Source organism: Anabrus simplex, chromosome 6 (genome assembly GCF_040414725.1).
Source record: "Anabrus simplex isolate iqAnaSimp1 chromosome 6, ASM4041472v1, whole genome shotgun sequence".
NCBI classification, from domain to species: domain Eukaryota; kingdom Metazoa; phylum Arthropoda; class Insecta; order Orthoptera; family Tettigoniidae; genus Anabrus; species Anabrus simplex.
The window spans coordinates 202,047,393-202,066,932 of record NC_090270.1 but is presented as its reverse complement, the minus strand read 5'-3'; the positions used below and the strand labels follow the sequence as shown (position 1 = coordinate 202,066,932).

The following is a 19,540-nucleotide window of genomic DNA, read 5'->3' as shown; positions in this document are numbered from 1 at the left end:
AGCTCCACGAAAGACCAGACAGTGACAAGGTATTTCTTCGGAAGAAATCTGTGATGAAACAAGCTCTTCAGCTGCAGGATATACAATGGATGACGAGTACGAAATTAATTTGCACAACGATTCCAACGAGTAAGAATGACAGCAGTGATCAGAAAATCAGACATTAGAGGCTCCGATCAATAATTCTGAGACTGCGATAACAGCTGATGACTAATCATAATAAAGTTAAGACTACAGAGACAATTCGAAGACAACCCAGAAATTGATCGTCTGAATAAAATAAAGGAAGCAGGCGAACAAAGGAAAAACGACCGTTTTTAAAAATCAAATCCATAATTTTCGCAAGACAAAATACGGGCAGTCAGAACAAATCATGCGGTACTATGTGGCATGGGGAATAGTATCCCAAACGGTTACGAATATGGCAGGACTGCTGGTCTAGTGTCAGCTCCGTCACAAAGTACTCTGGACAGGTAGCCTAAATGAAAAATGTTGATGGTGTTTGTCGGGATTTCCCAATTAGTGAAGGAGACACTTAGAGCTGAATGTAAAAGTCTTAGACCAACAGATAGGAGTGTAACAGTGATCGCAGATTAAATGGCTAATTAGGTACGGCTACTCTACGACTGAACCAGTGACAAGTTCCTTTGCGTAGTCAATGTTGAAGGTGTATTTGGCACAGATATTGTAAAATCTCCTGCTCTCGCGAATCAACTGTTGTGTTTTCTTGTAATCCGACTTTCAAATAAGTTCTCTAGCGCTGCTGCCTACTTCCATTAAAGGCGTAGAGTCTACGATCTATCCCTTTTAGTTCAGAAATGATTACTGTAAAGCCTTTCGGCAAAACAATCCAGACTGTGTGCATTTCTATTCGCAAGCAGATAAAATACTTACAATGGTTGAATGATGATTTCATTGAGTACGTTAAAATAATTCGGTTGGAATCAAAACGTGAAAAAATGAAGTGTCTGACTAATGAGACGGCAGATGCTGTCTCGCGAACGGTGAAATCTATAGTGGAATGTGTGTCTTACCTATTAAAAAATCAGTTATTTAATGTTCTCATTAGATGATTTTCTGGAGACGCAATAGAAGCTCTATTTAGTTCAGTGAGATTGGGTGGTGGATTTAATGACATGACAAACGCACGCACTGCATTATGTGCTATAAAACGTATCCTGAAAACTGGTCATGAACAAAGGGTCAACGAAATAGTGATAGACATTTTTTTTGCGTCCACTGCTGGTAAATAAGAGAAAGAAAAGGACTGAGAAGGTGCTCCGTTACTCGTGTCGAGAAAATTCTGAAATTTGTATGTACCATGCAGCATAGGATGATCCTAATATATCTACTGTAACTGGTAAGATTTTATATATTTTACGTTTCTATATCTTAAGCCAAGCTCAAATGTGAAATATTAGTTTCTGTATGTGCATTATCCTCTCAATTAGTAACATGTTAAGGATTATTTTTAATTTTATATTGGTGTTAGGACCAACACTCATTTAACCAACATGTGCTGTGGGTGCAGTAAGTGCTGCCAACTGCAATGTCGCTGTAAACGCAATTCTCGCCGCACAGAGCAGGCAGTATATAGAGATTGAGACGGCGGTGGTACCGACAACAGACCATTTATAATGGTATTACGTACCACTTAGTCGAGCAGCTGATCTTCTTTCTTCCAGTTCTTCCCAGCCCAAACTTTGCAACATTTTTGTAATGCTACTCTTTTGTCAGAAATCACCCAGGACAAATCGAGCTGCTTTTCTTTGGATTTTCTCCAGTTCTTGAATCAAGTAATCCTGGTGTGGGTCCCATACACTGGAACCATACTCTAGTTGGGGTCTTACCAGAGACTTATATGCCCTCTCCTTTACATCCTTGCTACAACCACTTAACACCCTCATAACCATGTACAGAGATCTGTATCGTTTATTTACAATCCCATTTATTTGATTACCCCAATGAAGATCTTTCCTTATATTAACACCCAAATACTTACAATAATCCCCAAAAGAAACTTTCACCCCATCAATGCAGCAATTAAAACTGAGAGAACTTTTCCCATTTGTGAAACTCACAACCTGACCTTTAACCCCGTTTATCATCATACCATTGCCTACTGTCCACCTCACGACATTATCGAGGTCATTTTGCAGTTGTTCACAATTTTATAACTTATTTATTACTCTATAGAGAATAACCGCAAAAGGCCTTACCTCTGATTCCACTCCTTTACTCATATCATTTATTTATATATATATATATATATATATATATATACACATACATAAAGGTCCAATAATACTGCCTTGAGGAATTCCCCTCTTAATTATTACAGGGTCAGATAAAGCTCCACCTACTCTAATTCTCTGCGATCTATTTTCTAGATAGCAACCCATTCAGTCACTTTTGTCTAGTCCAATTGCACATATTCTTGCCAGTAGTCTCCCATGATCCACCCTATCAAATGCTTTAGACAGGTCAATCGCGATACAGTCCATTTGACCTCCTGAATCCAAGATATCTGCTATATCTTGCTGGAAACATACAAGTTGAGCTTCAGTGGAATAACCTTTCCTAAAACTGAACTGCCTTCTATCGAACCAGTTATTAATTTTGCAAGCATGTCTAATATAGGCCTAATCAAAAACAATGTTTTCCCAAAGCTTATATGCAACACATGTCAAACTTACTGGCCTGTAATTTTCAGCTTTATGTCTATCACCCTTTCCTTTATACACAGAGGCTACTATAGCAACTCTCCATTCATTTGGTATAGCTCCTTCAACCAAACAATAATCAAATAAGTACTTCAGATATGGTACTATATCCCAACCCATTGTCTTTAGTATATCCCCAGAAATATCATCAATTACAGCTGCTTTTCTAGTTTTGAACTTTTGTGTGTTATTGTAAATATAATTGTTATCATACTTATATTTTAATACTTCTTTAGCATTAGTCACCTCCTCTATCTGGACATTATCCTTGTAACCAACAATCTTTACATACTGCTGACTTAATACTTCTGCCTTTTGAAGATCCTCACATACAAACTCTCCTTATTCATTAATTATTCCTGGAATGTCCTCCTTGGAACCTGTTTCTGCCTTAAAGTACCTATACATACCCTTCCATTTTTCACTAAAATTTATATGACCACCAATTATGCTTGCCATTTTGTTATAATCTTGTGATTGTTTACCTATTAATGTAGATAACATAATTGTTAAGGTGTACTCTCACTTTTATATCTACACAGTAAGAGTTGAACAGTTGAAAGATTTCTGGGATTTTGTGGAAATTGAGTATAAACAAGTCCTTGGGTATAGCAAAACAAGGTGGTTAGCACTCATGCCGGCAGTGAAGAGAATGCTTGACATGTACCAAGGACTGAAATCATACCGGTACTTAAGTCAAACAAAATGTCCGGTTTCATTGAGATGTTTCTCTGAAGATCCTATTTCAGAGGTGTGGTTTTTTTCTTCACACAAACCAGTTCTTTCCACACAGTACAATTGAAAATTTAATGCAAGCTAATTTCTTCCACAGAGGTTATGGAAGCCATCAGTAAGCTAAAAGACAATGTTTCAGAAAAGTTGTCTCATAAGTTTTTACCACATCAGGTAAGAGTTCTTGTTGGTGCGCTTGAAGATAAAGGATTAGCAAGTAGGAAGAATGTTGAAGAAGTGGCAGGAACTTTTTATGAGACCTCTACAGAGTATTTAGACCAATGGTCTGGTCATTTTAAAGACATGAACAATTTCCAATGGGCATCACTAAAAACTGTTCCTACACGGTCTGATGTGGAAAAATGTGATTTTGTGGCAAGTAAAGGATTTTTTGACAGTGGGAATGACTCAGAACTATTTGATCAATTTTCCTGCTTAACCAAATATGCCACTGCTGAAATAATATTCAATTGGAATGATGCAGAAGTTTCAGTAGACAAAAGGTGGACAGAGGTTTTTCTTCACTTCAAGGAAAACAATATAAGACACAGTCAACTCTCAATAGTGGCACAGAATATGTTTTCTCTTCCCGGAACTAAGTTTTCTCTCAAATGAACAAACTGTGGATATCTGAAAAATATCACCTGAAACTTTCTACTCTTAAGGCTTTGTTAATGACCAAGTTTAACTTTTTGCAGAATTGTTTAGAGTTTCATAAGTTTTTGAAATCATCATCACAGTTGTTACAACTAATTATACTGAGCTCGATAGCTGCAGTCGCTTAATTGCGGCCAGTATCCAGTATTCGGGAGATAGTAGGTTCGAACCCCACTATCGGCAGCCCTGAAAATGGTTTTCCGTGGTTTCCCTTTTTCACACCAGGCAAATGCTGGGGCTGTACCTTAATTAAGACCACGGCCGATTCCTTCCCACTCCTAACCCTATCCTGTCCCATCGTCGCCATAAGACCTATCTGAGTCGGTGCGACGTAAAGCAACTAGCAAAAAAAAAAAAAAAAAAAAAAAAAACTAATTATATCCTCTGAGAAGTACGAGTAACACTGAAATGTATCACAAGGGAAGGTATTGTATTGTATTATTATAATTTTATCTTAAAATGTGTAGTGGAGAAATATTTCAATACCAACTTTAACGTGTAAAAAATAGCTGTATCAAAATTTGACCTCTCATTTATGTGTAGGCTCAAAAAAAATATCAGATGTAAGGCTTTTCAGGCATTTGCTCTATTAACCAGCATTTCATCCACATGTGAAGGCTGTCGGAATCAGTGTGTCCTGTTTTGAGCCATGGAAAAAAATGGTCAGTTTAGCCAAGTAACATAGAAATTAGCTAAAACTTCTCTTGTATTTTTAAAAAACTTCAATTTTGCAGGCCTGTGTAATCACCAGATTCTAATTCACTCATTAAATCAGTCACTATAATGTGTATAACTGGAAATGCCTACTACACAGCCACTTATGCGCACCAAACACAAACATATCAAATTATTTTCAAGAGTTAATCTTGGGGAACGTGAAGCCTTGGGCAGACCCCTTGATGCTATTCAACAGGAGTAGGCCATGTGCCAGCACTCTGTTTCACCTTCTTCCTTCCTACTATCATGTATCATGTTATTAATTTCATCTCAAAAGCTGATATAAACTATAATCCAAAGCTGATTCACAGTGTGTATATTTTTTAAAATTTTGTCACACTTATCTTTCAGGTCTTGATATAAAATAGACCCTCAACAAAGTAAATTTCTAATGTACCCACAGTCATCAATGACTGCTGCATTGGTTCACCTGTAGGTGCAGAGTGTGTCAGCCTTAGGAGATGAGAAAAATGAGGCGTTAGCTTCAGGTATGAAAACACACATTTTAAAAATTAATTTTAAGGAATAATTATTGATGTGTAACTTGTTTTAGGAAATTCTTTTTCCCTGGATTATGTATTTAAAAAAAAAAAAAAAGACCATTAAAGTGTCAGCTACTGGTGCATCTACCTTACTGTACAATTCAGAAAGAAACCGGAACCTTATCGAAATGACCAGAAAATGATTGACTGAAGCAGTCCAATGAAGCCGTAAAAGAAGGTTATTTTATTTTTGGGATCTATTCATTGATTGCGCCTGTAGACATTGTGTTTCAACACATACAGAAAAATATTATGGTGCTCAGCATGAATCACAGTGCCAAGTGTATTTTGTTGCTGTGTAAGCCTAGAGATGGGTTTGCCTGTAATGGTGGTAGGGATTGTGAATTTTTTAACTCTAGAACACTAACCCTTCATAAATTTTATGACGGTAGATAGCAGAACGGTATAGTTTATTGCCTTCCGCGCACAATTAAATTAGAATCTAGAGGGTTCCACCTTTTCAATACAATATACAATGTCTTTTTTTTTTTTTTTTTGCTATCTGCTTTACGTCGCACCGACACAGATATGTCTTACGGCGACGATGGGAGAGGAAAGGCCTAGGAATTGGAAGGAAGCGGCCGTGGCCTTAATTAAGGTACAGCCCCGGCATTTGCCTGGTGTGAAAATGGGAAACCACAGAAAACCATCTTCAGGGCTGCCGACAGTGGGGCTCGAACCCACTATCTCCCGATTACTGGATACTGGCCGCAATTAAGCGACTGCAGCTATCGAGCTTGGTAATATACAATGTTGTTGAATGGTGTTGGTGGATGATGTTGTAAACACCATCCAACAACATTGTATATTGTATTGAGTGTTGGTGGATGATGATGTAAACACCATCCAACAACATTGTATATTGTATTGAAAAGGTGGAACCCGCTAGATTCTAATTTAATTGTGATCTCAGTTCAATACGGACAAAAATATGAAGTTCCTTACCTTCCGCGCATGCGTGCCTGCCGCCATTTTGTGTAGCTGATTTTTTTCGAGCAGTTATTATTGACTGTGGCATGTGCGATTGTTAATATCTTTACTCATTCTTGTAATAACTGGGTGGGTGTCGTCATACTGATGAATGGTTAGTGATAGTGTGAATTCTTGGGATCTCACAACAACTCTGTTTTCAACTGATTTAAAGATACGTTATGTTATTATCGTGATTTAAACAGTCACTTACTGTTTCTTAAGTATATACGTATTGTTTTTAAGTCACTATCAACCCTGTGTCTGTTATAATAGCGCACTGCAAGAGAGCAATCTGAAGATCAAATGGCTACCAGAATACCAGAGAAAATAATTGGAAAAGACTAAATAAACCGATTATTATATGAATCGGAGGAAGATTAAGAAGATGGGGAAGAGAGTGAAGAAGAGGACTTGGTGCAAAATGATAGTGTTCATGATGCCAGTGATAGTGAGGAATGTTTCAATTACGAAGATGAGAATGAGCATGTAAGTCCAGAAAGAGGAACCGAAACTGGAGTTAATGGTACATTTCATCCCTTGACATCTTCAGACACCCAACAGATCCCAATTACATCTGACTCCTCTGAAGATGATGAACCGGATTATTCTGATTTTGATTTTTATTCTGATTTTGATCGCAATATAATATTTATCAAAAAACGAATCGTTAGAGGAAGAAATTGCCACCCTTTGTCAACAAAACCAAAATGTCGTTCGTGTTCCTGCCAGAAATAAAGTTCCGTTCTTCAAGTACGGACCTGCAAATAATGCTGGAGATGCAACTAATCCAAGGGAATGCTTTGAGGTATTTTTCGACGAAGAAATGATTGACAAAATCGTACTTCATACTAACGAACAAATAGATTGAGTAAGAATTCTCTACAAAGATAAAAAGTTTACAACATCTTACACCAGTAAAGCTGAAATGCATTCTCTCCTGGGACTTCTTGCACTCACAGCTGTGATGAAGAACAATGATCTAAGTGTGAGAGAACTATTCAACATTACACTCTGTGGCATGAAATATAAATCAACAATGAGTGCCGAGAGATTTCAGTTCCTTATGAGCTATCTACATTTTGACAACAAAGAAACATGTGAGGAGAGGAGGAAAACAGATAACTTTGCAGCAGTGAGAGAACTGTGTGACAATTTTGTTCAAAACAGAAAAACTAAGTACACGCCAGGAATATTCATAACGGTAGATGAGCAATTGCTAGGTTTTAGGGGCAAGTGCAAATTCCGTATGTATCTACCTAACAAACCAGCCAAATATGGTTTGAAGATCGTGATGGCATGCAACGTAAGCACGAACTACATGATAAATGCAATCCCTTACTTGGGAAAGAACACCAACACAGGAGGTTTGCCTCTAGGGGAATATTATGTGAATGAGCTGATGAGTCCTATCCACGGTAGCTATAGGAACGTTACAACAGACAACTGGTTTACTAGTGTTAAGCTGGCAGATGATTTACTAAAGGCACCATACAATCTGACAACTGTTAGTACAATACGTCAAAACAAACGGGAAATTCCTCAAGAGTTGCTCAATACATGTTCCCGACAAGTGGGTTCTTCCATATTCTGCTTTGACAAAGAAAAAGTGTTAAGTTTCCTATAAACCCAAACAAAACAAAGTTGTTTGTTTGTTATCTACTACTCATGAAACCCGCAAAAAACACCATGGACCAAATGTGTCGAACAATTACATGCAGCTGAAAGACGAAACGTTGGTATGATGAACATTGCTTTCATGGACACATACATCATCTATCGTTTCAATACACTTACAAGGAAGGAAAAACTAGCCAGTCGGAAAGAGTTCTTGAAGTCCCTGAGTAATGAGCTTGTCGCCCCGCACATGAGGAGCCGTCTAAACAATCCATCACTGCAACGATCATTGCGCCAAATGATCTGCGAGATCTTGAGATACCGGTTCATCCAGAAGCTCCACGAGTACAGGGAAAGAGGAAGATCTGTCACTTCTGCCCTTCATCGAAGAGGAGGATGACAAAATCCTACTGCAGTCATTATCATGAAGCAATGTGTGCCAAACATCGAGCCATGTCTTGTGTTACCTGTGATGATGAAAGCTAATGCCTGTTGCTCACGGTAAAATTTTCTGTCAAATTTATTGTACAATAATTTAATTTTATAAAATGTCTGTTGCTCACGGTCAAATTCAAGTTTTATAAAACCTTTGATAAAACTTTTCATAAAATATGACGTTCTATTCCGTAAAATTATTTTACAAAACGAACCAATCAGCGAAGCTGACATCATGATGATGCTGGCGCTATGTCATGAGAAGATTGTGAAGCTCGATTGTAAGCAAACACTTCTTTCTAAAATGGCAGGATCCGGGTGGACTAAGGAAGCTGTTAGTGTTTTACAGGACGAATACCACAAATATCCATGTTTGTACAAGGTTAAAACACCACTTTACCACAACAGAAATGCAAGAAGAGAGGCAGAAAACACAATCGCCGAATTCCTATATGAATGCTGGTCTTTAAACTTCAACTAATTTTCGACCAAGGACAGCAATCCTCTACCTTCTTCTCCTCTTTTGATCCAATCCCGAGTCCAGCATTTACTGGCATTTCTTTTCTTCCTTTTTATCGCAGTACAACATAAAATTGCAGCTAAAGCAGCAAGTTTTGCTTTGTTTGTTGGAGCCATACTCTCAAACACACTAAGTTGTTCTTGGTTTAAAAGTTTATCGATGGATGGCAGCACATACACATCTTAGTTCAGAAGTGATTCATAGATGGCCAACCTGATGCTTCCACACATTTTATAAAATAATTTTACCGTGAGCAACACAACTTGTTTTCACCAAATTTTTATAAAATTAATTGTACAACAAATTTTACAAAACATTTTACGGTGAGCAATAGGCATAAGCTATAGTAAAAGTGTGTTGTTCTCGTCTGAGAGAAACAAAGAGAAGAAAGAACTTGAAATTAAATTCATTACTGTAGTTAATATTTATAGTATCTTAGACTATATATTGTTTTCCAGTGCATACCCGAGTTGTATATTTTCAGAGGCATGTAAACAAATTAGACTACAGAGAAAATCTTGCAGCTGAACTCATAAGTATAATGTGTCTTCATGCCTTTTTTACATTTATACTTATTTTATTTATTTTCTTGGTAGTTTTGGTTTCTTTGTGATGTAAATAACCCACATTCATAATTTTAAGGGTTTATTTGAATATGCTGTGTTATAAAACTCATTTCTTATAAAACGTGTTCATTTAATATTTTTAGTAGGTCAAGTTTTCTATATTTAATAACTAATCACACAAAATTACTTAATATCTACATATTTTGATTCATGTTAAGTTTACAACACTATAGGAACTCTAAATAACCAAAATCTTGCCAAATATAAGCTGTTACGTAGAAAATATAACAATTATGAATTGGACTATAGATCGGGCCAGCTAGGAAGATGTCTGGTCGCGTACACGCACTTTGGACGATCCAGCATAGTGCATCCCCTCCTCCTGCTCCAAGGACAGTTCAGTGCATAGGTTTACACTCAGCTGTCGCGCGCTGCTTTCAAATTTCTCATTCTGTAGTAACTGTGGTTAGTGGTGGTGTACATTAGGCCTGTCTGTGACAGTATGGAAGGCGTTAAAAGTAGCCTGCATCATAAGATGCTAAAGAGTGAGACTCGTGCAGCAATCTCGAATGTTATAAACTTTATGGGAAGAAAGGCAATGGAAAAAATAAAGTTTGTGATAGATTGTAAGGAAGTGCAGGAAAGAGTAGCAGCAGCTGTTGCAATGTCAGAAAGTTCTCTGGCACGGATTAAGAGTGAAAAACGAAAAGCGATGGAATTAGGAAACGCCAAACAAAAACAGAATGCGCACAAAGAATGCTACCGGACTGGACGACTTTGATGAAGGTAATACCAATATAAATGGTCCGTTATTGGACATTATAAATTTTCCAGCCAACTCATTCCTGGTTGCCAGCGTTTCGCCCTCGTGTGCTAGGAATGAGTTGGCTGGAAAATTTATAATGTCCAATAACGGACCATTTATATTGGTATTATAAATTTACTCATTCGGAACAAATATTACAGATTCCCTATGGGAATCAACATCTGTATTATCTGATGGCCTAGCAGGCATCAATTTTTAGTAGTGAGACAGAGTGTCTCATAGTGCATTGGTACTGCCGGTGGCTACAATTGGCCTACGCAGTGGCCTCCACGGTATGCACTAGCCATGCGTCTTGGTAGGTGTGCTAGGTACCAACTGATGAGCCCAGCCTAGCACACGAGGGTGAAACGCTGGCAACCAGGAATGAGTTGGCTGGAAAATTTATAATGTCCAATAACGGACCATTTATATTGGTATTATAAATTTACTCATTCGGAACAAATATTACAGATTCCCTATGGGAATCAACATCTGTATTATTTGATGAAGGTGCCGCACATAATATTGTAAAAAAAATTATTTTTTTATTTTATTGTTTACCAACTGTTTCAAAAGTTCATGAAAAGTTAGATTTAAAGTTCAAAATATCCAATACTAGTCTCAAGTGAATGCTTCGATCATTAGGATATCGTTGGAAAAAACGAACACTAACAAGCGCATCCTAATGGAAAAACATCACATAAAATACAAAAGATTTGTTTATTTGAAAAATAAAAAAAAATGCTTAGTATCGGGCAGAGGATTGGCCTAATAGTGTACACAGATGAAACCTACATACATACGTGCCATGTATCCAGCATACGTAGACCCTTTATGGCGTTTCCTTTTATGAATTATATTTTGTTTCTGTACCTGAAAACCATTATATTGTTATATATTTTATCATATTGTTTATTCAAATTTCTTATTTTACAAGAGAGCAAGAGAGCTAGGGACAAACGGTCATATAGTCTAACCCTGCTTTCTCGCCTTATGGCAAAAGTAGTTATTATTATTTGGTTTCACCTTCTTTGGGGTACGTTGAATTAATCATTTCTCTGTGTTTTGTTTCCGATCTTCGTTTCTCGTCTTCTGAGATACCGTAATATATTTGTCTTTTAATGGAGATTTGTCTTGAAACTTTATATACTTTATATATTACTTTAGCTATTCGATCGAATAGTGAATTTTCTGTAATTTTTAATTCTAGATCTTTTTCAGTTTATTTAAACCAGTTGGGTTTGTTTTGAAGTTACGGAAGAAGTCGAAGATTTGTTTGGTTAATCTATTAGAGTTCACTCTGAGAAGATGACCGTTAAAAAATCCTCCTTTTTCGCTTAGTATCTGAGAGTTTTCTTCAATTTTCTTGTAGTGCCTGTCATCCTTGATGTATATCTTATTATTATTATTATTATTATTATCATCATCATCATCATCAACTGATTTTGCATGACGTGGCTCAAGTTATTAAGCCTGCTGTTATACCAAAACAATGGCTACACAAATTGATACACAAAAAAAGATTTTGACAGCTACAATAATACAAGGTTAAATTATATTCGAATTCCTTAAATCTATCTATCATCTGGAACATTTCTAAATAAATTCATTTCGGCTAGGTATGTCTAATTTAGAGCAGGAAGAGAATTCCACTAATGAAAATCTGTGGAGCGTTACATGTCAGTTATAAGTTATAACTAGGGGGGCGGATTTCTATGACAAGTCATATTTTTTCCCTTAACATTATATCTTATAGTCTTGTATTTTCAACACATTTCCAAGAATGATAAATCAAACTTAAACAGTTTTTATTGGGCATATAAATGCATATTTAGGCTTTCTTGAGTTTTATGGCATATTTTGAACAAAATATCATAACGGCATATTTTGGTAATTTTCATTTGAATTTCCGTTTTATAAACATCAGAATAAGAATTAACTGCAGCCTGTAGCAATCGTAACAAAAGTGTTTCTATGTAATGTAGATCCTATTCATTAACCCTAGACTGGGTGCAGTGGTTGTTTTTGTCAACCAGCGCGCTATTTTACGCTGTCATTCCTAGAACTGTCAATCTTTCACCACCTCACAACTAATACCTTTGCTCTCACTCTTGACCCTCAGTTCAGTAGAGTTTCGACAACAGTGGAAGTGATACATGTGTAATTATTTCGAGCGAAATCTTGGAACCTGAAGCTGGTTGACAAAGTCAACCGCGAACCTGGTCATGTAAATAAAATGTATTTCTTTAAAATTTCCATTTCTCTGTACGTTTTGGGTAATTAGGCAAGGTCAAGAGTAATTACATGTAGTATATTTCTATTTTAGGTCTCGTTTTGTCAAGGATAAAGGCATACCTGACATTTTAAGTCAGTTGTCTGATGGAATAGATGACTCTACCTCGGGTGGGGAGGAGGAAATTATAAACGTATTGTATCAGGATCATAACAGTGATACGGAACAGGAGGCCGATTCGGACCGCGAGATCTATGAAGACGATAATGAAAGGAAATTTATCTTCAGGAGAGATGAAGGAACAATGTGGTCCACGACAGACTTTTCAAAACTTACTTCGAGGGTAAAAGCAAGCAATATTGTAAAAATACTGCCATGACTGGAAGGGGAGGCGAGGAAGGTATCAACAGAAATTGACTGTTTCATGAAATTGATAAACGCTGAGATGGTCGATGAACTCTTATACTGGACTAATCTGTACAACACTTTTTTTTTTTGCTAGTGGCTTTACGTCGTACCGACGCAGATAGGTCTTATGACGATGATGGGATAGGAAAGGGCTAGGAGTTGGAAGTGGCCGTGTCCTTAATTAAGGTAGAACCTGGTGTGAAAATGGGAAACCACGGAAAACCATCTTCAGGGCTGCCGACAATGGAATTAGAACCCACTACCTCCCGGATGCAAGCTCACAGCCATGCGCCCCTGACTGTACGGCCAACTCGCCCGGTTTGTACATTTCTAGGAATCAGGAGGAAGTGAATTACAGTCGTGAGCGCAATGCTAAATTTGCGAACCGCAGGTGTGAAACATTTCTTGGACATGGCAACAAAGTTTATTTTTCATCCAGTCATTTTTTTGCTATTTTATCTGATCATTTCATTGTACAATTGTGCAAATATTAAAATATGACCATTATTTTCATTTAATTATGCATCTACTGCTTAACTCATTTTAAATAGGAGCAGTATTCATGTGTCCCTATCAGAATTAGTTCACGTGTTCATGATTATCAATTTTAAGTAGCTGCGTTCATATTAATCACCAGTACAAGTTTTTAATTTTATTTGGAGAATAACATTGAAACAAAAGATAAAACGCCGTTAAATGAAATGTTTATGCGACTGGAAGCCTGTAAACGACTGAAAACGTAACTGGTTGACAAAGTCAACTGCGCGCCCGGTAGAGTGACAGAAATTGGCGCGCCCGGTCTAGGGTTAAGTCATATTTTGAATTTTATTGGTCATATTTTAATGTTTTTATGTCATAAATGCATACATATTTCATACATTTTAGGTCATAGAAATCCTCCCCCTAGTTATAACAAATATTTTCGGATCAACTGTACGTCGCCACAACACCGAGCGAGAAGGGGAAGTCTCCCTCTCATGGCTCACCGTATGTCTTCCTAGCTGGCCCGATCTCTAGTCAAATTTACGAAGGGTTAGTAATAATATGTGGCGAAATAGGGTTAGTGTTCTAGGCTTAAAGTCCTTTGTGGATTATAGCTTTCGCGAGTTTTGAGGCCTTTTTCGTGAACTTAGGCCTAAGTGTTATTCGTCAAGAGGAATATTTTCCCCACATCTGTCGTCACTGTAGGTCTACCCACACGCAGTAAGCGAGTGAAGTTGAAAACTTCGACTACAGTAAAACACCTGCTACGGTAACTTTTGTTCAGTCATGACCGTACGATTACGAAGCATCACCGGGTGAAACTATACTTTTAAGTAGGGCCTATATCGTTAAAAAACTGCTGTAGCTTATGTCATGATAGTGTCGTGAATACAGTAGGCCTACCAATTTGGATATAGTAATACGGTGGGGCTGCGATTGTTCAATTCATTTTGCAGCTGGGTAACAAACGTGTTCACCGCACGCCATTGGTGGCAATGGTGCTGTCAAATGCGGAGTTTGACACTTTGAAACACCAAAATTACTACATGTGAATTTTATTTCATAGTCTACTTGGCAAACCTATCACAAGACTGCCGCCTGTTTATAAGTTAGACGGGTATCCTTTTGATTTATCTGTAATTAGGTAACCTTACAGCCTACTAAATCACCACTGATCTGCATTTAGGACAGTCGCCCAAGGTGGCAGATTCCCCAGCTATTGTTTACTTAGTCTTTTCTTAAATAATTGCAAAGATTTTGGAAAATTATCGAACATCTCCTTCGGTAAATTACTGCAATCCTTAACTCCTCTTCCTATAAACAAATATTTGTCCCAATTCGTTCTCTTGAATTCCAACTTTAGCTTCATACTGTGATATTCTACTGTAGGAACCCTTCTATACCTCAAATACAAAACATCTTTGCCGTTACAAACATGGCACAGACTCGCGTAAAAGGACCAGACATACAGACAAAATTGTAGCGTTCAATGAATAACCCTACCGATTCCAGACTATTTCTGCGCTGATTACTCCGTTGTTTGGTCAATGAAATCAATCAGCCGGTCAGTCCACAATATTATTCCAATAAGATCCATCGTCCAACCTATTAGGCCTATTCAGCGCGACATTTGTGAGTACGGTATTAGCTATCATTACAGACTGTTGCGGGCCTACTGTACCGGTAGTCTTTCAACATTGGTACCGTAGTAGGCTATAGAGATGAAAAATGTCCCAGCGCTGAGGCAAAATACAACATTAGGCCTATATCCACAAGCTCCCATGAGATAGGCTACCAGGGCTTACGTCAACTTAACCTTATTTCATGGTGTGACGAGTAGGCCTACGGTATTCCGACAAATAATCTGGAGACCTATCCACATCCTTGCTATAGATGGCAAGCCAGAACACCTCCAGACCCTGTGTTACGGTAACTAAACACATCACGGTTAACTTTACTTCATCATCTATCCCCAAAGCCGTGCACTATAAATAACTGCGAAATGATCAACGGAAATATTAAATTTACAATAGGTATTCCTTAAACTAAAACTACGTCTTCAAAGCCTAATGGCCTGGAATTATGTAGGCATACTAAGTAAAACTATCACGAATCGGAAGTCACTTCCCCTAAAACATATCGCAGATGATTCTTCTGGTCAAAGACAAAAAATAAACACAGCCTACAAGACTCGTGCACTTCTAAGATAAAATGGGATTCTAAATAAACGCATGGCCCTCTCTACAGAGTAACAACAAAGCCATACGAATTATACCGCAAAACTGAAACCAGAAACAGTAGCTTATTCTTATCGTTCAAACGAAACATCATAATGCATTAAAAAGTTCAAACATGATCAAACGCGGATACCTATTATACTCTGATTGCCTTCCCTCCCGGCATATGGGGTTCAAATTCACATCGTTGTATAGGCACAAGTCTAAAGTAGCAGATGATAAAACAGCATACCCACACAAATACGCCTACATACATGAAGAGCTCATAGCAGTCTTCATATAACTTGTTCATTCACAATCTCAAGTAGGCTAACTACAAATCGTTCTACTTAAGCTGACACACACACACGCACTGCAAGCCATTTACCTGTCGCCACTCACCGACACACGCTATCTAGTATCTACAAACAAAGAAATTTCTACTTGCTGAGTTGACAGCAGAAATACCAATATACAAAACGGGAAATCACCACAGTTTGGCCATTGCACCGAGTCTGGACTCGACTGATAGCGCTAACAGCGGCGTGTAAGTTAACTGCGTGTTGTCTGGTAGTACACGGCCCAGCCTTGAACGTAGTGTTTTTATATCCATCGGAAATACCCATTCGCACTGCCACAACCATTTAGCTCCCAACTGAGTAGCCAGCCAAGGTCATAAGGAAATATCGACCGCTTGTTACCTTGTGCACTTGTACTGTATGAACTGGATTATCGCTCTCTTTTATTGTGACTACTGACACCGATGTAACTTATTTTATGCACACGTTAGGTCCTAGGTCCGCAACTCAGATACGGTTACGTAAGTGGTATATTCTTAAGAATGATCACGGTTATTTTGTATGAACAGTGGAAATTGTAGCCAACCGAATTGTGTTCATACTGGCTGTAATTGCAACTTACACTCACTACATGCTGGAAAAATATCCAACACACACACACACAAAAAAAAGGAGCTCGATTTGTTCTGGGTGATTTCCGACAAAAGAGTAGCGTTACAAAAATGTTGCAAAGTTTGGGCTGGGAAGACTTGGAAGAAAGGAGTTGCTCGACTAAATGGTATGTTCCAAGCTGTCAGAGGAGAGATGGCGTGGAATGACATTAGTAGACGAATAAGTTTGATTGGTGTTTTTAAAAGTAGGAAAGATCACAATATGAAGATAAAGTTGGAATTCAAGAGGACAAATTGGGCCAAATATTGGTTTATAGGAAGGGGAGAAAGGGATTGGAATAACTTACCAAAGAGAGATGTTCAATAAATTTCCAATTTGTTTGAAATCATTTAAGAAAAGGCTAGAAAAACAACATATAGGGAATCTGCCACCTGGGCGACTGTCCTAAATCCAGATCAGTATTGAGTGATTGATTCGCTTGAATCAAAGTGAATCAAGTCAGTCAGGCGGGTTTCCATATAAATAGTAGGTACCTATATAATTCAAAACTTTAATATTTTGAATTAATAGTCGGAATTGCATGGCGAAGATAGGCTAAATCATTGAGATCAACTTTATTTTTTACAGTACCGGTACCGTAGTTAGTTACCGAAAAACTGCCGTATAACATCTACTGACACTATTGTATTTTTAACAGGGAAACATTGTAAGAAAGATAAGATAATGCGTTTATCAAGAGAGAAGCTCGTGTCATTTATCAGTTGTATCGAAATGAAGTGACATTTATACTATCTACATTAAAATGTAATAGAAGTAGTGCTAGAATTTGATAAGATAAATATATGTAGGGCCTAATACTTATTACAATAATAATAATAAGTTACTGTTTTCACGACCCACTAACTACATTTTGGCGGTTTTCGGAGACTCCGAGGTGCCGGAATGTTGTCCTGCAGGAGTTCTTTTACGTGTCCGTAAATCTACCGACATAAGGCTGGTGTATACGAGCACCTTCAAATACCATCGGACTGAGCCAGGATCGAACCTGCCGTTGGAGTCAGAAGGCCAGCGTCTCAACCGTCTGAACCTGCTTGATTATTACAATGCCGTATTCAAAATACTTCAGGTTTTGCAAGTACTTCCTCGTGTCATAGTAGATGGAGCGGGTCGTTCCAGCTCGTTTTAGCTCCTTGCCCTGGGACTGCGTCATCTTTTTCGCAATCTGTTCAGACCGGTCGTTAAAATAAGTATTATTTTATTCCTAGCTTCACAGGTTAAAGGAACTCTGGAAGTCTGGTAGTGATGACAGTTATTATTGTTATTTTGTTTTTACGATTTACTTTACGTCTCACCGACACAGATGGGTGGGGGTCGAACCCACTATCTCCCGAATGCAAGTTCACAGCTGCGCGCCGCTAATCGCATTGCCACTTGCTCGGCTGAGGACGGTTAGGCCTACTTAACTGGCGTTCAGGCAACTGAAGATCTAATGTGCCCAAACTTCGAAGGGAAAACAAGTTGAGAAAATGTTGCACTCCCTAACAAGACTGTAAGTGAGAGGCTGAATTGTCGGAAAAGCAGAAAGCGTTCATCAAGGGACTGAATCCCTGTATAATTCATGTTATTTAGCTTAAGGAGCGTACAGGCCAGAAACAGAAACTCGTAACGTAACCGCGTTGCGTTCCTGGTGGTGGTGGTGATTATTGTTTTAAGAAGAAGTACAACTAGGCAACCACCTCTATATAACACTATTCAAAGAGAAAAAATAGAAGGGAATCAACACATCGAAAAATGACGGTATCGGCCAAAGACAGACAAGAGCCACGAAGGGCGTGAAAATGAAAGACTCCCTAGCGCTCGGAAACCTAATAGCGTCGAGGTCGGAAAAGAACAAGATTTGACCAAGGAAGGTAGATGAAAGTGAGGAGCCTGGCACAAGTAAGTGGAAGCAATACCAAGACTTAGCTAAGGGCCCCGTAGTCACCAACCCGCGCTCCAAAGTTCAGAGACTCTGGGACCCCTTTCAGTCACCTCTTACGACAGGCAGGGGATACTGTGGGTGTTATTCTACGGCCCCCACCCACAGGGAGACGTTGCGCACCGGTCTGGACGGTACTGTGTAACTTTCAATTAGTCGCGTAACCTTGGCCTGCAACATGAACTATACGGAAAGAGGTTCGCTGCGTTCCACTGCTTGTCGGTTTTTCCGCGTCACATCAAAGAGCTGCGTGCGTGGAAGTTACAGCAAGCTTTGACGTACACAGAACCAAAGAGGAAGAATGCACAAAACCTCGGCGCGCAACACGCATTCGCCTCTGTCAACTTGATTAGTAAACATGGAGTGGACCGAGCAGAACACACTGCATTTTATTGAAACGTGCAGAGGTAAGAAAATTCTATGGCAAGCTCCATCCCAGGCATTTCAACATGTGTAGTTCTACGTGTATATAACTGAGTTTGCCGCCAACGCCTGCGTTTCCGTCTCGAAAAATAGGCTGCTGCAGCTATCTCCAGGTTTGAAAGCTGAACTAGCTCAACTGACGGAACGCTGGTAGGTTACGCGTTAAGGCGCGTCCAGACTTGTAACAGAACATCGTAACGTAACCGCGTCGCGCTCCTGTCTGGACGCTACTGCGTAACCTCGTCGCGCAACCTTAGCCCGCAACATGAACGATTTTGCTTTTAAGCGTCTGCAGTTCCTATGGGACAAAGACAAGCCGCGAGATGGTTTAAGCACTTTAAGTACATTTTTACTGCAAAGTAAACACTTAATGAATGAAGAGTTAAAAATTAAAAGTGAAACTAGTAACACATTTATTTTGCTGTTTTTGATTCTTCAACACACATAAAAACAATTTTTCAAAAAGGTTTCTTATAAAAGACTTTGTAATTACGTTATGTTCTTGATAACACTATGTAAGTTCATAATTGATTGCATCTGTGTTCATTTTTTCGGGTCAGTTGTTATCAGTGATCAAAATGGTCGAGGCTAATATGGATCGCCGT

The 19,540-nt window shown here is 38.4% G+C and overlaps 1 protein-coding gene across 7 annotated transcripts in view; it reads right to left on the bottom strand.

The window, feature by feature from the left end:
- LOC136876309 (putative helicase mov-10-B.1) overlaps positions 1 to 19,540 on the bottom strand; it is a 481,476-nt gene that overhangs the window by 453,361 nt on the left and 8,575 nt on the right. For 2 of the 7 annotated variants that reach the window (XR_011018462.1, XM_068228369.1), the window contains exon 1: positions 15,881 to 16,038. The exons of 1 other annotated variant lie outside the window; for it this stretch is intronic. The gene's annotated coding sequence lies outside the window, so the exon portion shown is untranslated. Of the gene's footprint in view, positions 1 to 15,777; positions 16,081 to 19,540 lie in introns of those variants that run through there. 4 more of the 7 variants (XM_068228371.1, XM_068228373.1, XM_068228370.1 and 1 more) reach the window with 4 other exon arrangements.